The following is a 24008-nucleotide window of genomic DNA, read 5'->3' on the forward strand; positions in this document are numbered from 1 at the left end:
AGGCCCAGAACAAAAAAAGGACAGTACACAGAGGAAAGAGCCTGGCTTCAGAATAACTCCTATATCAGTCAGTGTCCAGCCTGAGAAGTAGAAACAGTAAAACATAGATAGATAGTGATATGGTTTGTCTGTGTCCCTACCAAAATCTCATGCTGTATTGTGAACCCAATTGTTGGAGGTAGGGCATGGTGGTGGATGACTGAATCATGGGGCTGGTTTCTAATGGTTTAGCACCATCCCCCCAGTGCAGTCTCATGACAGAGTTCTCATGAGATCTGGTTGTTTGAAAGTGTGTAGCACTTCCCCCTTCACTCACTGTCTCTCTCCTGTTGGCCATGTGAAGACATGCCTTGCTTCTTCTTCACCTTCAGCTATGACTGTACATTTCCTGAGGCTTCCCCAGCCATGCGTTCTATACATCCTGTGGACCTATTAGTCAATTAAACCTCTTTTCTTTATAAATTACCCGATCTTGGGAAGCTCTTTCTAGAGTGCAAGAATGGACTAATACAGCTAGGTAGATCAATAGATTGATAGATAGACAGACAGATGAATGGATGGATGGATAAATACTTGTTACAGGGATTTGGCTTACACAGTTGTGGGGGCTACTCAAGCAGTCCATATAATGTCTCTACATCTGATTCAAGTGCTTGAAGTCCATAGCATATGCAGTTAGAAAGGTAATATCATAAAAAAGGCAGGAACTCCAAGAGTAGGAGCTGGAAGCCCACAGAATGGACTGAAACACATGTCTGCTCTAGAAGCCTGTGAGCTTGGTGATGATAGTATTCTGCAGAAGCTAAGGACCTTTGTCCTTGAGCTGTACACACACAACTGGCTCAGCTGCTGCTTCATCCCAAGTTGAGTCAGCAGATAAGCAATAATGTGTTTATGTTACCAAATGGATTCTGCCTCCCTTCCAACTTCTGAAATCCTGGAAGAATCTCCTTTGCAGCCCATCCTAAATGGAAAAATACAATAAATGAAATTCCAGGAAATGTAGTTTGGCTCAGCAAAGTTGATACATTACAAATCCATCAATAACATCTATCCCTGCCAACATGTCAACTTAGTTCATGATTCCATTGGAAAATAAGAGGAATTCCTTGTGATGAAGCCTGACTGATATCCACAGAATGGGTCATTTTATTTACCTGATTATTCAAATCCTCCTCTGCTCATATCACTCTTTGTTGAGCATTCACAGGGGACACTAATATCTTCACATTTTGTGGAGCATTCTATTTATGTATCTCTTCCCAAGCCCCTGAATCCTGGACAGCACCTCTGAACCCATCTGAAGGCTGAGAGACCTCACCACCGTGAAGAGAATAAAACAGGTGTGACTTGTGTTGCCACCTGCTGATTGTAAGCTCCAGGGCCATGAGTAAACATAGGCAGCAGCCAAGGAGTGGTTACAGAAGGCCTTTAATTAGACCTAATGCTGTGTTTGCTTCAGGTCTCACCCAGTGCAGTCATAGTTGTGGCATCAGGTGGCTCAGAGCAGAGATAAAGACTCTGTTTGAGAGAAAGCAAAAGAAAAGAACAAAGGTCACTGCCTTATAATCCAGAGAACTTGCCCATATCTTGTCCAAGACCATCAAGGGGGTAATCTCAGAGTCTGGAAAAACCACAGCATTACTGGGTTTGGATGTCTCCTAAAGCAGAAACAGCTTAGATCACAGCATCCAAATTATTTTAAATATCTGGAAATCCTTCCCAAGAAAGAAAGGTAAAATAAGCTCAGTCAGTGAGGACTACAATAAATACCTAACTCTTCAATGCCTGGACACTGAAGAACATCTGCTAACAACACCAACCTGGAAAACATGACCTCACCAAATGAAATAAATAAGGCACAAGGGACCAATCCTGGAGAAACATAGATAAGTTACATTTCAAAGAATTCCAAGTAGCTGCGTAAAGGAACCTCAAAGAAATTCAAGATAACACAGAAAAGGAATACAGAATTCTATCAGATAAACTTAGTAAATAAATTGAAATAATTTAAAAGAATCAAGCAGAAATTCTGGAACTGAAAAAAATGTAATTGGCATACTGAAGAATGCATCAGATTCCTTTATTAGCAGAATTCATCAAGCCAAAGAAAGAATTAGTGAGATTGAAGACAGGATATTTGAGAATGCAGAGTCAGAGGAACAAAAGAAAAAAGAATAAAAAACAATGAAGCATGCCTAGATGATATAGAAAATAGCTGCAAAAGGGTGATTCTAAGAGTTGCTAGAAGAGTTGCTAGTCTTAAAGAGGAGATAGAGAAAGAGATGGGAGTAGAAAGTTTATTCAAAAATATAATAACAGAGAACATCCTAAACCTGGAGAAAGATATTGATATTCAAATATAAGAAGTTTATAGAACACCAAGCAGATTTAACCCAAAGAAGACTGCCTCAAATCATTTAATAATCAAACTCCCAAAGGTCGAATATAAAGATAGGATCCTGAAAGCAGGAAAAGAGACATATAACATAAAATGGAACTCCAATACGTCTGACCTAAGACTTTTCAGTGGAAACCTTTCAGGACAGGAGAGAGTGGCATGACATTTTTAAAGTGCTAAAGGGAAAAACATTTACCCTAGAATAGTATATCTAGCAAAAAATATCCTTCAAACATGAAGGAGAAACAAAGACCTTCCCAGACAAACAAAGTCTAAGAGATCTTACCAACACCATACCTGGCCTACAGAAATGCCACAGGGAATACTGCAATCAGAAAGAAAAAGACATGAGTGAGCAATAAATTATCACCTGAGGGTACACAACATGCTGGTAATAGTAAGTACACAGAAATTAAAAAAACTCAAAATATAACAATGTAACTGTGTTATGTAAACTACTCCTATCCTAACTAGAAAAATTAAATAATGAGCTAATCAAAAATAATAAATATAACAACTTTTTAAGACATTGTCAGCACATTAATATACAAATAGGAACAAAAAAATGTTAAAAAGGAGGAAGACAAAGTTGAGGTGTAGTATTTTTATTAGTTTTCTGTTCGTTTATGCAAATAATTTTATGTTGTTATCAGGTTAAAATAATGGGTTATGTGATAACATTTGCAAGCCTCATGGTAAACTCAAAACCAAAAAACATACAATGGAGACACAAAAAATAAAAAGCATAAAACTATATTATGTTACTAGAGAAAATCACCTTCACTAAAAAAAGATAGGAAGGAAGAAAAGGAAGAAGAAATGAGCACGAAATCACCAGAAAACAGATAACAAAATGACAGGAGTAAGTCCTTACTTATCAATAATAACATGGAATGCAAACGGACCAAATTCTTCAATCAAAAGAAATAAAGTGGCTGATAGAATTTTAAAAAAAGACTCATTGATCTGTTTTCTCCAAGAAACATACTTTACATATAAAGACACACATAAATATCTTAAAGGACTAGAAAAGCTAGCGCAAACCAAACCCAAAATTAGTAGAAAAAAATAAAGATCAGAACAGAAATAAATGAAATTGAAATTTAAAAACTACAAAAGACCAATGAAAGAAAAAGTTGGTGTTTTGAAAATTTAAACAAAATTGACAAACTTTTAGCCAGGCTAAGAAAAAAGGAGAGAACACATAAATAAATAAAATCAGAAATGGAAAAGGACATATTACACTGATACTGCAGAAATTCAAAGGATTATTAGTGGCTATTATGGGCAACTATATGCCAGTAAATTAGAAAATCTAGTAGAAATTGACAAATTACTAGACAACTACAACCTATCAAGACTGAACCAGGAAGAAATCCAAAACCTGAACAGACCAGTACCAAGTAATAAGATTAAGAGTGTAATAAAAATTTTCCCATAAAAAAAAGAACCTCAAGACATGACAGCTTCAATGCTGAATCCTGCCAAACATTTAAAGAACTAATACCAATGGTACTTAACCTATTCCAAAAAATTGAGAAGGGAATACTTCCAAATGTATTCAATGAGGCCAGTATTACCCTGACATGAGAACCAGACAAAAACACATAAAAAAGAAAACAGGAATCAATATTCAACATCTCTGGTGAATACTGATGCAAAAACCTTCAACAAAATACAAGCAAACCAAATTCCACAATACATTAGAAAAATCATTCATCATGACAATGTGAAATTTATTCCTTGAATATAAGGCTGGTTCAATATATGCAAATCAAACAATGTGCATCATCAACAGGATGAATGATAAAACCCATATGATTATTTCAATTAATGCTGAAAAGCAATTGACAAAATTTAACATCCATTCATAATAAAAACTCTCAATAAACTGGGGATAGGAGAAACATACCTCAACATAATAAGGTACAAACTGAAATCCTTTTTTTTCTAAGACCTGGAACATTACATCAATGCCCACTGTCACCAATGTTGTTCAAGATTTTACTGGAAGTCATAACTAGAGAAATCAGACAACAGGAAGATATAAAGGGCCTCCATATTGGAAAGGAAGAAGTCAAATTATCATTGTTTGCAGATGATATAATCTTAAATTTAGAAAAAACTGAAGACTCTACAAGAAAACTATTAGAACAGATCAACAAATTCAGTAAAGTTGCAAAATACAAAATCAACATACAAAAATTAGTATATGCCAATACTGAACAACGTGCAAAAGAAATTTTAAAAGTAATTCCAATTATAATAGTCACACATACAATTAAATACTTAGGAGTTAATTTAACCAAAAATGTTCATTGATTGGAAGTATCAATATTGTTAAAATGTCCGCCTTACCCAATGCAGATTCAATGCAATCCCTGTCAAAATACAAATAACATTTTTCATGGAAACACACACACACACACAAACACTTTTAAAATTTATTTCAAACGCAAAAAGGCCCAGACTACCAAAGCTATCCTAAGCAAAAATAACAAAACTAGAGGAATCACATTATCTGATTTCAAATTATACTACAGAGCTATAGTAATGCCATGGTAATGGCATAAAACAGACACATAGACAAATGAAACAGAAGACAGAATCCAGAAACAAGGCACATACATATAGTAAACTCATTTTTATACAGGGGTCAAGAACATATATTGGGGAAGAGACAGTCTTTTCAATAAATGGTGCTGGAAAAACTGGATATCCATATCCAAATGAACAAAATGAGACCCCTTTCTTTCACCATATACAAAAACAAAATCAAAATGGATTAAATATTTAAATCTAAGACCTCAAACTATAAAACTATTACAAAAATGCATTGGGAAATGCTGGGAAAACTGGCTAGCCATATGTAGAAAGCTGAAACTGGATCCCTTCCTTACACCTCATACAAAAATTAATTCAAGATGGATTAAAGACTTAAATGTTAGACCTAAAACCATAAAAACCCTAGAAGAAAACCTAGGCATTACCATTCAGGACATAGGCATGGGCAAGGACTTCATGTCTAAAACACCAAAAGCAATGGCAACAAAAGCCAAAATTGACAAATGGGATCTAATTAAACTAAAGAGCTTCTGCACGGCAAAAGAAACTACCATCAGAGTGAACAGGCAACCTACAAAATGGGAGAAAATTTTCGCAATCTACTCATCTGACCAAGGGCTAATATCCAGAATGTACAATGAACTCCAACAAATTTACAAGAAAAAAACAAACAACCCCATCAAAAAGTGGGTGAAGGACATGAACAGACACTTCTCAAAAGAAGACATTTATGCAGCCAAAAAACACATGAAAAAATGCTCACCATCACTGGCCATCAGAGAAATGCAAATCAAAACCACAATGAGATACCATCTCACACCAGTTAGAATGGCGATCATTAAAAAGTCAGGAAACAACAGGTGCTGGAGAGGATGTGGAGAAATAGGAACACTTTTACACTGTTGGTGGGACTGTAAACTAGTTCAACCATTGTGGAAGTCAGTGTGGCGATTCCTCAGGGATCTAAAACTAGAAACTCCATTTGACCCAGCCATCACATTACTGGGTATATACCCAAAGGACTATAAATCATGCTGCTATAAAGACACATGCACACATATGTTTATTGTGGCTCTATTCACAATAGCAAAGACGTGGAACCAACCCAAATGTCCAACAATGATAGACTGGATTAAGAAAATGTGGCACATTTACATCATGGAATACTATGCAGCCATAAAAAATGATGAGTTCATGTCCTTTGTAGGGACATGGATGAAATTGGAAATCATCATTCTCAGTAAACTATCGCAAGAACAAAAAACCAAACACTGCATATTCTCACTCATAGGTGGGAATTGAACAATGAGAACACATGGACACAGGAAGGGGAACATCACACTTCGGGGACTGTTGTGGGGTGGGGGGACGGGGGAGGGATAGCATTGGGAGATATATCTAATGCTAGATGACGAGTTGGTGGGTGCAGCGCACCAGCATGGCACATGTATACATATGTAACTTACCTGCACATTGCGCATATGTACCATAAAACCTAAAGTATAATAATAATAATAATAATAATAATAATAATAAAATAAAATAAAGAAAAATAAATAAAAATAAAAATATCACAAAACAGCTTATTTTCAATTGTCATAGCTGACATTGAATCTATACCTAATGGTGGAAGCAATGTGGATATTGGAATGTCTCTGAGTTTTATATTAATAAATTTACTAGCTAAATAAGTGAAAAAAAATGCATTGGGAAAAATTTCCAGGAAATTTATCTGGGCAAGGATTTCTTGAACAGTACCCCAAAAGCACAGGCAAACAAAGCAAAGATGGACAAATGTAATCACATCAAGATAAAAACTTCTGCAGAGCAAAGAATACAATCAATAAAATGAAGGGACAAGGCAAAGAATAGAAGAAAATACTTGAGAATATTTGCAAATATTTGCAAAATTACTGATCCAATGAGGGATTAATAACCATAATATATAAGGACCTCAAACAACTATATACGTGAATAAAAATAATAATCTGATAAAAAAAGTGTAAAAGGTTTGAATAGACATTTCTCAAAAGAAGACATACAAATGGCAATAAGGTATACAAAAAGCTGCTCAACATTATTGATCACTGGAGAAATGCAAATCAAATCTACAATGAGATTTCATATCACCTCAGTTAAAATTACTTATATCCAAAACACAGGCCATAACAAATGCTGGTAGGAATGTGCAGAAGAGAGAACACACATACACTGTTGGTGAAAATGCAAATTAGTAAAAACACTATGAGGAACAGTTTGAAGCTTCTTCAAAAAACTAAAAATTGAACTACCATGTGATCTAGGAATTGTACTGCTGTGTATATACCCAAAAGAAAGGAAGCTCCAATAGCAAAGAGATTTTTGCACTCTTGTGTTTGTTGTAGCACTGTTTACAATAGGTAACATTTGGAAGCAACCTAAGTGTCCATCAACAGATAAATGTATAAGATAAAGACAATGTGGTATAGATCCAAAATGAAGTACTATTTAGCTGCAAAAAAGAATGAGATCCAGTCATCAACATTCTAGGCAGCTGGCAAGATGGCAGAATGGAAACATCTCTGATATGCAGCTCCCAGAGAGATTGGCAAAGAAGGTGGGTGATTCCTGCATTTCCATCTGAGCCTTTGCTGGTGATACCCAGTCAAACAGGGAATAGACTGGACCTCCAGAAAACTACAGCAGACCTGCAGCAGAGGGGCCTGACTGTTAGAAGAAAATCTAACAAACAGAAAACAATAGTATCAACATAACCAACATCAACGACCAAATATAGATAAATCCGCCAAGATGGGGAGAAACCAGTGCAAAAAGGCTAAAAATTCCAAAAACAAGAACATCTCTTCTCTTCCACAGGGTCACAACTCCTTGCCAGCAAGGGAACAAAACTGGATGGAGAATGAGTTTGATGAATTGACAGAAGTAGGCTTCAGAAGGTGGGTAATAACAAACTCCTTTGAGCTAAAGGAGCACGTTCTAACCCAATGCAAGGAAGCTAAGAACCTTGAAAAAATGTTAGACAAATTGCTAACTAGAATAACTAGCTTAGAGAAGAACATAAGCGACCTGATGGAGCTGAAAAACACAGCATGAGAACTTCGTGAAGCATAGACAAGTATCAATAGCCAAATCAATCAAGCAGAAGGAAAGATATCAGAGATTGAAGATCAAGTTAATGAAAGAACTTGAGAAGACAAGATTAGAGAAGAGTGAAAAGAAATGAACAAAGCCTCCAAGAAATATGGGGCTATGTGAAAAGATCAAATCTGTGTTTGATTGGTGTACCTGAAATTGACGGGGAGAATGGAACCAAGTTGGAAAACACTTTTCAGGATATTATCCAGAAGAATTTCCCCAACCCAGCAAGGCAGGCTAGCATTCAAGTTCAGGAAGTACAAAGAACAGCTCAAAGATACTCCTTGAAAAGAGCAACTCCAAGGCAAATACTTGTCAGATTCACCGAGGTAGAAATGAAGGAACAAATATTGAGGGCAGCCAGAGTGAACGGTAAGGTTACCCACAAAGGGAAGCCCACCAGACTACCAGCAGATTTCTTGGCAGAAACCCTACAAGCCAGAAGAGAGAGGGGGCCAATATTCAACACTCTTAAAGAAAAGAATTTTCAACCGAGAATTTCATATCCAGCCAAATTAAGATTCATAAGGGAGGGAGAAATAAAATCCCTTACAGACAAGCAAATGCTGAGAGATTTTTTCGCCACCAGGCCTGCCTTATGAGACCTCCTGAAGAAAGCACTAAACATGGAAAGGAACAACCAGTACCAACCACTGCAAAAACATACCAAATTGTAAAGACCATTGACACTATGAAGAAACTGCATCAAATAATGGGCAAAATAACCAGGTAGCATGTTAATGACAGAAACAATTTCACGCATAACAGTATTAACCTTAAATGTAAGTGGGTTAAATGCCCCAAATTAAAAGACACAGACTGGCAAATTGGATAGAGTGAAGACCCATCCATCAGGGTACTATATTCAGGAGACCCATCTCACGTGCAAAGTCATACCTAGGCTCAAAATAAAGGGATGGAGAAAGATTTACCAAGCAAATTAAAAGCAAAATAAAATAAATAAAAAAGCAGGGGTTGCAATCCTCGTCTCTGATAAAACAGACTTTAAACCAACAAAGATGAAAAGAGACAAATAAGGGCATTACATAATGGTAAAGGGATCAATGCAACAAGAAGAGCTAACTATCCTAAATATATATGCACCCAATACAGGAGCACCCAGATTCATAAAGCAAGTTCTTAAAGACCTAAAAAGAGAATTAGACTCCCACACAATAATAGTGGGAGACTTTAACTCCCCACTGTCAGTATTAGACAGATCAACGAGACAGAAAATTAAAAAGGATATCCAGGACTTGAACTGAGCTCTGGACCAAGCGGACCTAGTAGACTTAGACAGAATTCTCCACCCCAAATCTACAGAATATACCCTCTTCTCAGTGCCACGTCACATTTATTCTAAAATTGACCACATAATTGGAAGTAAAACACTTCTCAGCAAATGCAAAAAAACAAAAAACATAACAGTCTTTCAGGCCACAGTGCAATCAAATTAGAACTCAGGATTAAGAAACTCACTCAAAAACCGCACAACTGCATGGAAACTGAACAACCTGCTCCTGAATGACTCTTGGGTAAATAACAAAATGAATTCAGAAATAAAGATGTTCTTTGAGGGGTGGGGGGAGGGGGAAGGGATAGCATTGGGAGACATACCTAATGCTAGATGACGAGTTAGTGGGTGCAGCGCACCAGCATGGCACATGTATACATATGTAACTAACCTGCACATTGCACACATGTACCCTAAAACCTAAAGTATACTAATAAATAAATAAATAAATAAATAAATAAATAAATAAATAAAGATGTTCTTTGAAACCAATGAGAACAAAGACACAATGTACCAGAATCTCTGGGACACACCTAAACAGTGTGTAGAGAGAAATTTATAGCACTAAATGCCCACAAGAGAAAGGAGGAAAGATCTAAAATCTACACTATAACATCACAATGAAAAAAACTAGAGAAGCAAGATCAAACAAATTCAAAAGCTAGCAAAAGAAAAGAAATAACTAAGATCAGAGCAGAACTGAAGGAGATAGAGACAGGAAAAACCCTTCAAAAAATCAATGAATCCAGGAGCCATTTTTTTGAAAAGATCAACAAAATGGACCGCTAGCCAGACTTATAAGGAAGAAAAGAGAGAAGAATCAAAGAGATGCAATAAAAAATGATAAAGGGGATATCACCACCAATCCCACAGAAATACAAACTACCATCAGAGAATACTATAAACACCTCTACAAAAGTAAACTAGAAAATGTAGAAGAAATTGATAAATTTCTGGACATATACACACACTCAAGAGTAAACCAGGAAGAAGTCGAATCCCTCAATAGACCAATAACAAATTCTGAAATTGAGGCAGTAATTAATAGCCTACCAACAAAAAAAAGTTCAGGATCAGAGGGATTCACAGCCGAATTCTACCAGAGGTATAAAGAGGAGTGGGCACCATTTCTTCAGAAACTATTCCAAGCAATAGAAAAAGAGGAAACCCTCCCTAACTCATTTTATGATGCCAGCATCATCCTGACACCAAAGCCTGGCAGAGACAAAACAATAAAAGAAAATTTTGGGCCAATATCCCTGATGAACATCAATGTAAAAATCCTCAATAAAATACTGGCAAACAGAATCCAGCAGCACATCAAAAAGCTTGTCCACCACAATCAAGTCAGCTTCATCCCTAGGATGCAAGGCTGGTTCAACATATGCAAATCAATAAATGTAATCCATTACATAAACAGAACCAATTACAAAAAACACAGGACTATCTCAATAGATGCAGAAAAGGACTTCAACAAAATTCAACAGCACTTCATATTAAAAACTCTCAATAAATTAGGTATTGATGGAACGTATCTCAAGATAATAAGAGCTACTTTTGACGAACCCAAAACCAATATCATACTGAATGGGCAAAAGCTGGAAGCATTCTCTTAGAAAACTGGCACAAGACAATGATGTCCTCTCTCACCACTCCTATTCAACATAGTATTGGAAGTTCTGGCTAGTGCAATCAGACAAGAGAAAGAAACAAAGTGTATTCAATTAGGAAAATAGGAAGTCAAATTGTTCTTGTTTGCAGACGATACGATTGTATATTTAGAAAACCCCATCGTCTCAGCCCCAAATCTCCTTAAGCTGATAAGCAACTTCAGCAAAGTCTCAGGATACAAAATCAATGTGCAAAAATCACAAGCATTCCCATACAACAATAACAGACAAACAGAGAGCCAAATCATGAGTGAACTCCCATTCACAATGGCTACCAAGAGAATAAAATACCTGGGAATACAACTTACGAGGGATGTGAAGAACCTCTTCAAAGAGAATTACAAACCGCTGCTCAATGAAATAAAAGAGGACACAAACAAATGGAAAAATATTCCGTGGTCATGAATAGAAAGAATCAATATCGTGAAAATGGCCATACTGCCCAAAGCAATTTATGGATTCAATGCTATTTCCTTCAAACTACCATTGACTTCCTTCACAGATTTGGAAAAAACTACTTTAAGTTTCATATGGAACCAAAAAAGAGCCTGCATAGCCAAGACAATCCTAAGCAAAATGAGCAAAGCTGGAGGCATCACACTACTTGACTTCAAACTATAATACAAGGCTACTGTAGCCAAAACAGCATGGTACGGGGAGGGGAATATCACACAGTGGGGCCTATCGTGGGCTGGGAGGCAGGGAGAGGGATAGCATTAGGAGAAATACCTAATGTAGATGATGGGTTGATGGGTGCAGCAAACCACTATGTCACATGTATACCTATGCAACAAACCTGCACGTTTTGCACATGTAACCCAGAACTTAAAGTATAATAATAATAATAAAAAGAATGAGATCCATTCACTTGCAACAACATGGATGGATCTGGAGTTCGTTATGTTGAGTAAAATAAGTGAGACACAGAAAAAAAATCACACGTTCTCACTAATTTATGGTATCCAAATTCAAACAATTGAATTCTTGGACATTAAGGATAGAAAGATGCTTATCAAAGGTTGAGAACAATAGTAAAGAGCTGGGCGGGAGGGATGTGGGGAGGTAGGGATTGTTAATGGGTACAAAAAATAAAAAGAATGACTAAGATCTACTGTTTCATATCACAGCAGGCTGACTACAGTCAATATTAACTTAACTGTACATTTTAAAGTAACTTAAAGAGTGTAACTCAATTGTTTGTTATTTAAAAGATAAATGCTTGAGGGAATGAATACCCCATTCTTCATGATGTGCTTATTTCACATTGCATACCTATATCAATATACTTCATTTACCCCAGAAATATATGTACCTACTATGTACCCACAAAAAATAAAAATAAAAAATTTAAAGAAATAAAAATAAAATTTTAAAAAATATAAAGAAGGGCATTACATAATTGGAAAGGGCTCAATTCAACAAGAAGACCTAACTATCCTAAATATATACACACCCAACACAAGAGAACCCAGATTCAAAAAGCAAGTTCTTAGAGAGCTACGAAGAGATTTAGATGGCCACACAATAATAGTGGGAGACTTCAATACTCTTCTGATAACATTAGACAGATTATGAAGGCAGAAAAATAACAAAGATATTTAGGACCTGAACTCAACACTTGACCAAATGGACCTAAGAGACACGTACAGAACACTCCACCCAAAGACAACTCCCTAAGAAGAAATTTACATTCTTCTCATTTGTTCATGGCACATAATCTGAAATCAACCACAAAATCAGAAATAAAACAATCCTCAGCAAATTAAGGAAACCAAAATCATAGTAACCATAACAACATGATCTTGTTTTTTCTTATGGATACATAGTATTCCATAAAGGATATATACCACATTTTCTTTATCCAACCTATCATTGATTCCATTTCTTTGATTCCATCTAAATTGATTCCATTTCTTTGCTGTTGTGAATAGTGCTGTGAACATACACATGCATGTGGCTTTATAGTAGAACAATTTCTATTTTATTTGGGTAGATATGCAATAGTGGAAATGCTGAGTATAATGGTAATTCTGTTTTAAATTCTTTGAGAAATCGCCTAACTTCTTTCCATAGAGGCTGAACTTATTTAAATTCCCACCAGTGCTGTATAAGCATTCCTTTTTCTCCACAGACTCACCAGCATCTCTTTTTTTTTCTTTTTTTTTTTTTTTTGGACGTTTTAATAATATCCATTCAGACAAGTACGAGATGGTATCTCATTGTGGGTTTAATTCGAATGTCTCTGATAATTAACGATGTTGAGAATATTTTCATATGTTCTTGGCCACTTGCATGTTATCTTTTGAGAAGTTTCTGTTCATGTCCTTTGCCTGATTGTTAATGGGATTATCTGTATTTTGCTTGTTGAATTTAATTCCTTATAGATTCCAGATATTACACTTTTTCAGATGTATGCGTTTGTGAGAATTTTCTCCCATTGTTTAGGTTCTCTGTTTACTCTGTTGATAGTTTCTTTTGCTGTGCAGAAGCTCTTCATTTTAATTTGTTTCCACTTGTCAATGTTTGTTTTTGTTACAATTGCTTTTGAGAACTTAGTCATAAATTATTTACAATAGCCAATGTCCAGAATGATATTACCCTTCTTCTCAAGGGTTTGTATCTTGTTTGAGGACTTCCATTTCAATCTTTGTCTAATCTTGAGATAATTTCTGTATGTGGTGAAAAATAGGGGTCTATGCATATGGTTATCTAGCCATCCCAGCACCACCTGTTGAATAGAGTGTTGTTTCCCCAGTGTTTATTTTGTGTCCAAGATCAGATAGTTTTAGGTGTGTGGTTTGTTTGCTGGGCTCTCTATTATATTCTGTTGGTCTATGTGTCTGTTTTTGTTTTTGTTTGTTTGTTTGTTTTTTACCAGTACCGTGCTGTTTTGGTTAATGTAGCCTTTTAATATAATTTGAAATTGGGTAATGTGATATTTCCAGCTTTGTTCTTTTTGCTTAGGATTGCTTTGGCGATTTGGCCTCTTTTTTGGTTCCATATAAGTTTTAAAGGTTTTTTGGAATTCTGTGAAAAGTGACATGACTATTTTGGTAGGAGAAGCATTGAATCTGTATATTGTTTTGGGCAGCATGGCCAATTTGACAATATTGATTCTTCCAATCCATGAGCATGGAATGTTTGTTCCATTTGAATGCATCATGTATGAATTCTTTCAGCAGTGTTTTGTAGTTTCCTTTGTAGATACCTTTTTCTTTCTCGGTTGGATATATTCCTACATATTTTATTCTTTTTGTAACTATTGTAAATGGAATTGCACTCTCGACATGTCCCTTAGCATGAATGTTGTTGGTGTAAAGAAATAGTTTTATTTTGTGTACGTTCATTTTACACCCTGATACTTTACTAAAGTTCTAGAAGCTTTTTGGTTGATCTTTTAGGGTTTTCTAGGTTTATAGCCATATCATCAGTGAAAATAGATTATTTGACTCCTTTTTTTTCCTTCATATTTGGAAGCCTTTTTTTTTTTTTATCTTGCCTGATTGCTTGGGGTAGGACATCCAGTACTATGTTGAATAGATTGCTGAATGTGGACATTCTTGTCTCATTTCTGGTCTTAAAGGGAATGCTTTCAGCTTTTGCCCATTCAGTATGATGTTGGCTGGGGTTTTACAAATATGGCTTTTATTATTTTGAGTTGTGCTCTTTTGATGCCTAGTTTGTTGAGGGTTTTTTTAAGAAGGAATGTTAGGTTTTATTGAAAGCTTTTTCTGCATCTATTGAGATGATTATATGTTTTTTGTTTATAATTTTGCTAATGTGGTAAATCACATTTACTGATTTGCATATGTTAAATCAACATTCCTTCCCAGTAATAAATTCTACATAATTGTAGTAAGTTAACTTTTTGATGTGCTGCTGGATTTATTTTGCTAGTGTTATGTTGAGAATTTTTGCATCTATGTTCCCCAGAAATATTAACCTGTGGTTTTATCTTTTTATTGTGTCTTTGCCAGATTTTGGTATCAGGTTAATGCTGGCTTTATAGAATGAGTTTGGGAGAATTCTATCCTGCTCTGTTTTTTGCAATAGTTTCAGTAGAATTATTACCACCTTTTTTTGTACATTGGATAGCATTTGGCTGTGGATCCATTTGGTCCAGGACTTTTTTATTGTTAGGTATTTTATAACAGATTCAATGTCAAGACTCCATATTGGTCTGCTCAGGGTTTTAACTTTTTCCTATTTCAACCTTGGGAAGTTGTGTGCTTCCAGGAATTTATTCATTTTGTCTAGATTTTCTAATTTTTGTGCAAAGAGGTGTTCATCAGGATCTCTGATATTTTTGTATTTCTGTGAGATAAGATGTAAAGTCATCTTTGTCATTTCTGATTGTGCTCATTTGGATCTCTTCTTTTTTCTTTGCTTAGCTAGTTGTCTATCCATCTTTTATATCCTTTAAAAAAAAACCCAACTTTTAGTTTTTTTGTTTCTTTGTGTAGATGTTTGGATCTTAATTTCATTCAGTTCTGCACTGATTTAAGTTGTTTCTTATATTCTGCTAGCTTTGGGAGGGGTAGTTTGTTTTTTTCCTAGCTCCTCTAGATGTGATATCAGGTCAGTAATTTGAGTTATTTTAAACTTTTTGATGAAGACGTTTAGCAGTAGAAACAGAATAGAGAGTCCAGCAAACAAACTATACACCTAAAACTATCTGATCTTAACACTGGTTTTCTTAACATTGCTTTTGTTACATTCTGAAGATATTGGTATTTTGTGTCTCTGTTTTAATTTATGGTAAAGAATTTTTTAAATTTTTGCACTAATTTTGTTTTTTATTCAAAGTCACTCAACAGCAAATTATTTAATTTTCACATAACTGTGAAGTTTTGAAAAATCTTCTTGATATTGATTTCTGTTTTTATTCTACCATTATCTGACAATATGGTTTATATTATTTCAAATCTTACAGATCTATTGTGACTTGCTTTATGGCCAAACATATGGTCAATCTTAGAGTGTGTTTCTTGTACAGATGAGAAACATATATATTCTGTGGCTGATGAGTGGAGTATTCTCTAGAAATCTATTAGGTCCAATTGGTCAAATGTGGAATTTAAATTCAGAATTTCTTTGTTAGTGTCCTGCTTTGAGGATCTCTCCAACACTTTCTGTGGGATTTTGAAGACTCCTATTATTATTGTGTTGCTGTCTAGGTTTACTTGTAGGTCTGTAAGTACTGTTTTAATGAATCTGGGTGCTCTAATGTTGGGTGTGTATATATTGAGGATAATTACTCTTTGTTGTTATTACTGTTACTGGTTTAACATGTTTTATCTGATATAAAAATAAAAGACTCTGCTCTTTTTTTGTTTGTGTGATATATATCTGCTTTCTTCCCTTTACTTTGAGAATATGAATGCTGTCCTATGTGAGATGGGTCTCTTGAAGAGCAGATGGTTGGAGATGGTTGGATTTTGCTTTTTTTCTTTTGACAGAGTATCACTCTGTCTTCGCTCTGTCACCCTTGTGGAGTTCAGTGGCATAAACTTGGCTCAATGCAGCCTCTGTGTCCTGGGTTCAACAAATTCTTCTGCCTCAGCCTCACAAGTAGCTAAAAGTACACATGCCCACCACCATGGCTGGCTAAATTTTTCTGTGTGTTTTTTTTTTTTTTTTTTTTAAACTTTCCAAGTTGAACTTTATTTTTTCTATTTCTATTTTTTAGTTGTTTAAGACATACCAAGTTGAACTTTAAAGAAATGTCTGTACATGTTAAAAAAAATCCAAACAATACAGAAAGATAAGAAGTAAAAAGTATCTCAGTACCATAAGATAAGGTGAGAAACAAACAAAAACTAAGTATCCCTCCTATCCCAACTCCTAGACCCCCAGCTTGCTTCCCCAGAGCAGCCATGGTTACTAGAGTCCTGTGTCTCCTTTCTGAGATGGTGTGTGCCTACACAAGCAGAGATATGCAAGTATCCCTCTCTTCAATATGAATGTGAGCATACATCACACACTGTTCCACACACCGTTCTACGCCTTGCTTTTTTCATTTAACAGTGTACCTTTTTTTTTTTTTTGAGACAGGGTCTTGGTCTGTCACCCAGGCGGGAGTGCAGTGGTGCAATCTCTGCTCACTGCAACCTCCGCCTCCCTGGTTCAAGTGATTCTCATGCCTCAGCCTCCCAAGTAGCTGGGATTACAGGCATGCGCCACCACGCTCAGCTCATTTTTTTTTTGTATTTTTAGTAGAGACAAGGTTTCATCATGTTGGCCGGGCTGGTCCCTGAACTCCTGGCCTCAAGTGATCTGCCTGCCTCAGTCTCCCAAAGTGTTGGGATTACAGGCTTGAGCCACTGCACCCGGCTAACAATGTACTTTTTTTTTTTTTTTTTTTTTCAATTTAGCACTTTTTATTATACAGTCTTATTTGCTATTTCATGTATGTGCAGCTTCTCTGTTGGGTACTCAGATTTAGGTGAGCTTTGGGTTTTGTTTTTTGTTTTTTGTTTTTTTTTAAATTTATGAAGTATTTATTGATGATTCTTGGGTGTTTCTCGGAGAGGGGGATATGGGAGTGTCATAGGATAATAGTGGAGAGAAGGTCAGGAGATAAACACATGAACAAAGGTCTCTGGTTTTCCTAGGCAGAGGACCCTGCGGCCTTCTGCAGTGTTTGTGCCCCTGGGTACTGGAGATTAGGGAGTGGTGATGACTCTTAAAGAGCATGCTGCCTTCAAGCATCTGTTTAACAAAGTACATCTTGCACCGCCCTTAATCCATTTAACCCTGAGTTGACACAGCATATGTTTCAGAGAGCATGGGGCTGGGGGAAAGGCCATAGATCAACAGCATCCCAAGGCAGAAGAATTTCTCCTAGTCAGAACAAAATGGAATCTCCTATGCCCACCCCTTTCTACACAGACACAGCAACAATCTGATCTCTCCTTCCTTTCCCCACACTTCCCCCCACCCTTCCTTTCAACAAAACCGCCATCGTCCTCATGGCCGGCTCCCGATGGTCGCTGTCTCTTCGGAGCTGTTGGGTACACCTCCCAGACAGGGCGGCCGGGCAGAGGCCCTCCTCGCTTCCCAGACGGGGCCGCCCGGGCAGAGGCGCTCCTCACTTCCCAGACGGGGCCGCCCGGGCAGAGGCGCTCCTCTCCTCCCAGACGGGGCGGCCGGGCAGAGGCGCTCCTCGCTTCCCAGACGGGGCCGCCCGGGCAGAGGCGCTCCTCGCTTCCCAGACGGGGCCGCCCGGGCAGAGGCGCTCCTCGCTTCCCAGACCGGGCCGCCCGGACAGAGGCGCTCCTCACTTCCTCCCAGACCGGGTGGCAGCCGGGCAGAGGCGCTCCTCACCTCCCAGATGGGGCGGCCGGGCAGAGGCGCTCCTCACTTCCCAGAGGGGGCGGCCGGGCAGAGGCGCTCCTCACTTCCCAGACCGGGCGGCCGGGCAGAGGTGCTCCTCACTTCCCAGATGGGGCGGCCGGGCAGAGACGCTCCTCACTTCCTCCCAGACGGGGTGGCGGCCGGGCAGAGGCGCTCCTCACCTCCCAGACAGGGCGGCTGGGCAGAGGCGCTCCTCACTTCCCAGACTGGGCGGCCGGGCAGAGGCGCTCCTCACTTCCCAGACTGGGCGGCCGGGCAGAGGCGCTCCTCACTTCCCAGACTGGGCGGCCGGGCAGAGGCGCTCCTCACCTCCTAGACGGGGTGGCCAGGCAGAGGCGCTCCTCACTTCCCAGACGGTGTGGCAGCTGGACAGAGGCGCTCCTCCCTTCCCAGATGGGGCAGCCAGGCAGAGGCGCTCCTCACTTCCTCCCAGACGGGGTGGCGGCCAGGCAGAGGCGCTCCTCACTTCCCAGAGGGGGCGGCCGGGCAGAGGTGCTCCTCACTTCCTCCCAGACGGGGTGGCGGCTGGACAGAGGCACTCGTCACCTCCCAGACGGGGCGGCCGGGCAGAGGTGCTCCTCATCTCCCAGACGGGGCGGCCGGGCAGAGGTGCTCCTCACTTCCCCCCAGACGGGGTGACGGCCGGGCAGAGGCACTCCTCACCTCCCAGACGGGGCGGCCAGACAGAGGCGCTCCTCACTTCCCATACGGGGTGGCAGCCGGGCAGAGGCGCTCCTCACTTCCCAGATGGGGCAGCTGGGCAGAGGTGCTCCTCACTTCCTCCCAGACGGGGTGGCGGCCAGGCAGAGGTGCTCCTCACTTCCCAGACTGGGCGGCCGGGCAGAGGCGCTCCTCACTTCCCAGACTGGGCGGCCGGGCAGAGGCGCTCCTCACTTCCCAGACTGGGCGGCCGGGCAGAGGCGCTCCTCACCTCCTAGACGGGGTGGCCAGGCAGAGGCGCTCCTCACTTCCCAGACGGTGTGGCGGCTGGGCAGAGGCGCTCCTCCCTTCCCAGATGGGGCAGCCAGGCAGAGGCGCTCCTCACTTCCCCCCAGACGGGGTGGCGGCCAGGCAGAGGCGCTCCTCACTTCCCAGAGGGGGTGGCCGGGCAGAGGTGCTCCTCACTTCCTCCCAGACGGGGTGGCGGCTGGGCAGAGGCACTCCTCACCTCCCAGACGGGGCGGCCGGGCAGAGGTGCTCCTCATCTCCCAGACGGGGCGGCCGGACAGAGGTGCTCCTCACTTCCCCCCAGACGGGGTGACGGCCGGGCAGAGGCACTCCTCACCTCCCAGACGGGGCGGCCGGACAGAGGCGCTCCTCACTTCCCATACGGGGTGGCAGCCGGGCAGAGGCGCTCCTCACTTCCCAGATGGGGCAGCCGGGCAGAGGCGCTCCTCACTTCCTCCCAGATGGGGTGGCGGCCAGGCAGAGGCGCTCCTCACTTCCCAGACGGGGCGGCCGGGCAGAGGTGCTCCTCACTTCCTCCCAGACGGGGTGGCGGCCGGGCAGAGGCGCTCCTCACCTCCCAGACGGGGTGGCCGGGCAGAGGCGCTCCTCCCTTCCCAGACGGAGTGGCCAGGCAGAGGCGCTCCTCACCTCCCAGAGTGGGCGGCCAGGCAGAGGCGCTCCTCACTTCCCAGAGTGGGCGGCCGGGCAGAGGCGCTCCTCACTTCCCATAGGGGGTGGCAGCCAGGCAGAGGCGCTCCTCACTTCCCAGATGTGGCAGCTGGGCAGAGGTGCTCCTCACTTCCTCCCAGACGGGGTGGCGGCCAGGCAGAGGCGCTCCTCACCTCCCAGACGGGGCGGCCAGGCAGAGGCTCTCCTCACCTCCCAGACGGGGCGGCTGGGCAGAGGCGCTCCTCACCTCCCAGAAGGGGCGGCTGGGCAGAGGCGCTCCTCACTTCCCATATGGGGTGGCAGCCGGGCAGAGGTGTTCCTCACTTCCCAGACAGGGTGGCGGCCAGACAGAGGCGCTCCTCACCTCCCAGATGGGGCAACCGGGCAGAGGCGCTCCTCACTTCCTCCCAGACGGGGTGGCGGCCAGGCAGAGGCGCTCCTCACCTCCCAGACGGGGCGGCCGGGCAGAGGTGCTCCTCATCTCCCAGACGGGGCAGCCGGGCAGAGGTGCTCCTCACTTCCTCCCAGACGGGGTGGCGGCCGGGCAGAGGCACTCCTCACCTCCCAGACGGGGCGGCCGGGCAGAGGCGCTCCTCACTTCGTCCCAGACGGGGTGGCGGCCGGGCAGAGGCGCTCCTCACCTCCCAGAAGGGGTGGCCAGGCAGAGGCGCTCCTCACCTCCCAGACGGGGCGGCCGGGCAGAGGTGCTCCTCATCTCCCAGACGGGGCAGCCGGGCAGAGGCGCTCCTCCCTTCCTCCCAGACGGGGTGGCAGCCGGGCAGAGGCGCTCCTCACATCCCAGACGATGGGCGGCCGGGCAGAGGCGCTCCTCACCTCCCAGATAGGGCGGCCGGGCAGAGGGGTTCCTCACATCCCAGACGATGGGCGGCCAGGCAGAGATGCTCCTCACTTTCTAGACGGGGTGGCGGCGGGGCAGAGGCTGTAATCTTAGCATTTTAAGAGGCCAAGGCAGGAGGCTGGTAGGTGGAGGTTGCAGCGAGCCGAGATCACACCACTGCACTCCAGCCTGAGCACCATTGAGCATTGAGTTAGCGAGACTCCGTCCGCAATCCCAGCACCTCGGGAGGCCGAGGCAGGCAGATCACTCGAGGCCAGGAGCTGGAGACCAGCCCGGTCAACACGGCGAAACCCCGTCTCCACCAAAAATACAAAAACCATTCAGGCGTGGCGGCGCGCGCCTGCAATCCCAGGCACTCGGCAGGCCGAGGCAGGAGAGTCACCGGAGCCCGAGGCAGGGAGGTTGCAGCGAGCCGGATCATGGCAGTACAGTCCAGCTTCGGTAACAGCGGGAGACCGAAGAAAGGGGAGAGGGAGAGGGAGAGGGAGAGGGAGAGGGAGAGGGAGAGGGAGAGGGAGAGGGAGAGGGAGAGGGAGAGGGAGAGGGAGAGGGAGAGGGAGAGCAATTTTTCTGTGTTTTTAATAGAGATGGGGTTTCTCAATGTTGGCCACCCTGGTCTCAAACTCCTGACCACAAGAAATTCACCAGCCTTCCTCTCCCAAAGTGCTGAGGTTACAGGTGTGAGCCACCATTCACAGCTGGGTCTTCCTCCTTTATCCAACTTGCAATGATGTCCCTTTTAAGTGGGGAGTTTAGGCCATCCACATCTAAGGTTCATATTAATATATGAAGCTTCCGTCCTGTAATGATGTTTTTAGCTGGTTGCTTTGTAGTCTTGATTGTATGGTTACTGAATAGGGTCTGTCACTATGTACTTATATGTTTTGTTGTAGTAACAGCTATTGTTCTTTCATTTGCATGCTTAGAATTCCCTTTAAGTCTCTTGAAAGGCTGGTCTCATGGTAATGAATTCCTTTGGTGCTTGCTTGTCTGGAAAGTTTTATTTCTCCTCCACTTATAAATCTGTTTTTGGTGAGATGTGCAATTCTTGTTCGGATTTTCTCTTTTTTCACAATGCTGGAAATTGATCCTCAAGGTCCCTTGTCTTTTATGGTGTGTGCTGATAAGTCCACTTTAGCCTAATGGAGTTATTTTGTATGTAATACAAAAAAGGCAGCTTTTTATTAGCTGCCTTTGAGATTTTTTTCTTCAGCATTTACTTGAACAGTCTTCAACTACATGCCACCATGATGTTTGTTTTATTATAGCATCTCAAAAATGTACTCTGAGTATCTTGTATCTGCATTTCAAACCCTCTAGCAAGATTAGAATAATTATCTTGAAATATTTTTTCTCAATATGTTTTCCAAGTTGCTTAATTTTTCTTTTTCTCTATCAAAAATCTCAATAGTTCAATGTAAAAGAACAGAAATTATAAGAAACTGTCTCTCAGACCACAGTGCAATCAAACTAGAACTCAGGATTAAGAAACTCACTCAAAACCACACAACTACATGGAAACTGAACAACCTGCTCCTGAATGACTACTGGGCACATAATGAAATGAAGGCAGAAATAAAGATGTTCTTTGAAACCAATGAGAACAAAGACACAACATACCAGAATCTCTGGGACACATTAAAAGCAGTGTGTAGAGGGAAATTTATAGCACTAAATGACCACAAGAGAAAGCAGGAAAGATCCAAAATTGACACCCTAACATCACAATTAAAAGAACTAGAGAAGCAAGAGCAAACACATTCAAAAGCTAGCAGAAAGCAAGAAATAACTAAAATCAGAGCAGAACTGAAGGAAATAGACACAAAAAACCCTTCAAAAAATTAGTGAATCCAGGAGCTGGTTTTTTGAAAGGATCAAGAAAATTGATAGACCACTAGCAAGACTAATAAAGAAGAAAAGAGAGAAGAATCAAATAGACGCAATAAAAAATGATAAAGGGGATATCACCACCGATCCCACAGAAATACAAACTACCATCAGAGAATATTACAAACACCTCTATGCAAATAAACTAGAAAATCGAGAAGAAATGGATAAATTCCTCGACACATACACCTTCCCAAGACTAAACCAGGAAGAAGTTGAATCACTGAATAGACCAACAACAGGTTCTGAAATTGTGGCAATAATCAACAGCTTATCAACCAAAAAGAGTCCAGGACCAGAAGGATTCACAGCCGAATTCTACCAGAGGTACAAGGAGGAACTGTTACCATTCTTTCGGAAACAATTCCAATCAATAGAAAAAGAGGGAATACTCCCTAACTCATTTTATGAGGCCAGCATCATCCTGATACCAAAGGCAGGCAGAGACACAACCAAAAAAGAGAATTTTAGACCAATATCCTTGATGAACATTGATGCAAAAATCCTCAATAAAATACTGGCAAACAGAATCCAGCAGCACATCAAAAAGCTTATCCACCATGATCAAGTGGGCTTCATCCCTGGGATGCAAGGCTGGTTCAATATATGCAAATCAATAAACGTAACTCAGCATATAAACAGAACCAAAGACGACAACCACATGATTATCTCAATAGATGCAGAAAAGGCCTTTGACAAAATTCAACATCACTTCATGCTAAAAACTCTCAATAAATTAAGTATTGATGGGACGTATCTCAAAATAATGAGAGCTATCTATGACGAACCCACAGCCAATATCATACTGAATGGGCAAAAACTGGAAGCATTCCCTATGAAAACTGGCACAAGACAGGGATGCCCTCTTTCACCATTCCTATTCAACATGGTGTTGGAAGTTCTGGCCAGGGCAATCAGGCAGGAGAAGGAAATAAAATGTATTCAATTAGGAACAGAGGAAGTCAAATTGTCCCTGTTTGCAGATGACATGACTGTATATCTAGAAAGCCCCATTGTCTCAGCCCAAAATCTCCTTAAGCTGATAAGCAACTTCAGCAAAGTTTCAGGATACAAAATCAGTGTACAAAAATCACAAGCATTCTTATACATCAATAACAAACAGAGAGCCAAATCATGAGTGAACTCCCATTCACAATTGCTTCAAAGAGAATAAAATACCTAGGAATCCAACTTACAAGGGACATGAAGGACCTCTTCAACGGG

General features: G+C 41.1%; 1 long non-coding RNA gene across 2 annotated transcripts in view; it reads right to left on the reverse strand.

The window, feature by feature from the left end:
• Positions 1-453: 453 nt before the first annotated feature.
• LOC129024676 (uncharacterized) overlaps positions 454-24008 on the reverse strand; it is a 348709-nt gene continuing 325154 nt past the window's right edge. For both annotated transcript variants that reach the window (XR_008497120.1, XR_008497121.1), the window contains exon 4: positions 454-964. This is a non-coding gene — a long non-coding RNA (uncharacterized LOC129024676). The remainder of the gene's footprint in view (positions 965-24008) is intronic.

Source organism: Pongo pygmaeus, chromosome X (genome assembly GCF_028885625.2).
Source record: "Pongo pygmaeus isolate AG05252 chromosome X, NHGRI_mPonPyg2-v2.0_pri, whole genome shotgun sequence".
Classification (NCBI taxonomy): Eukaryota; Metazoa; Chordata; class Mammalia; order Primates; family Hominidae; genus Pongo; species Pongo pygmaeus.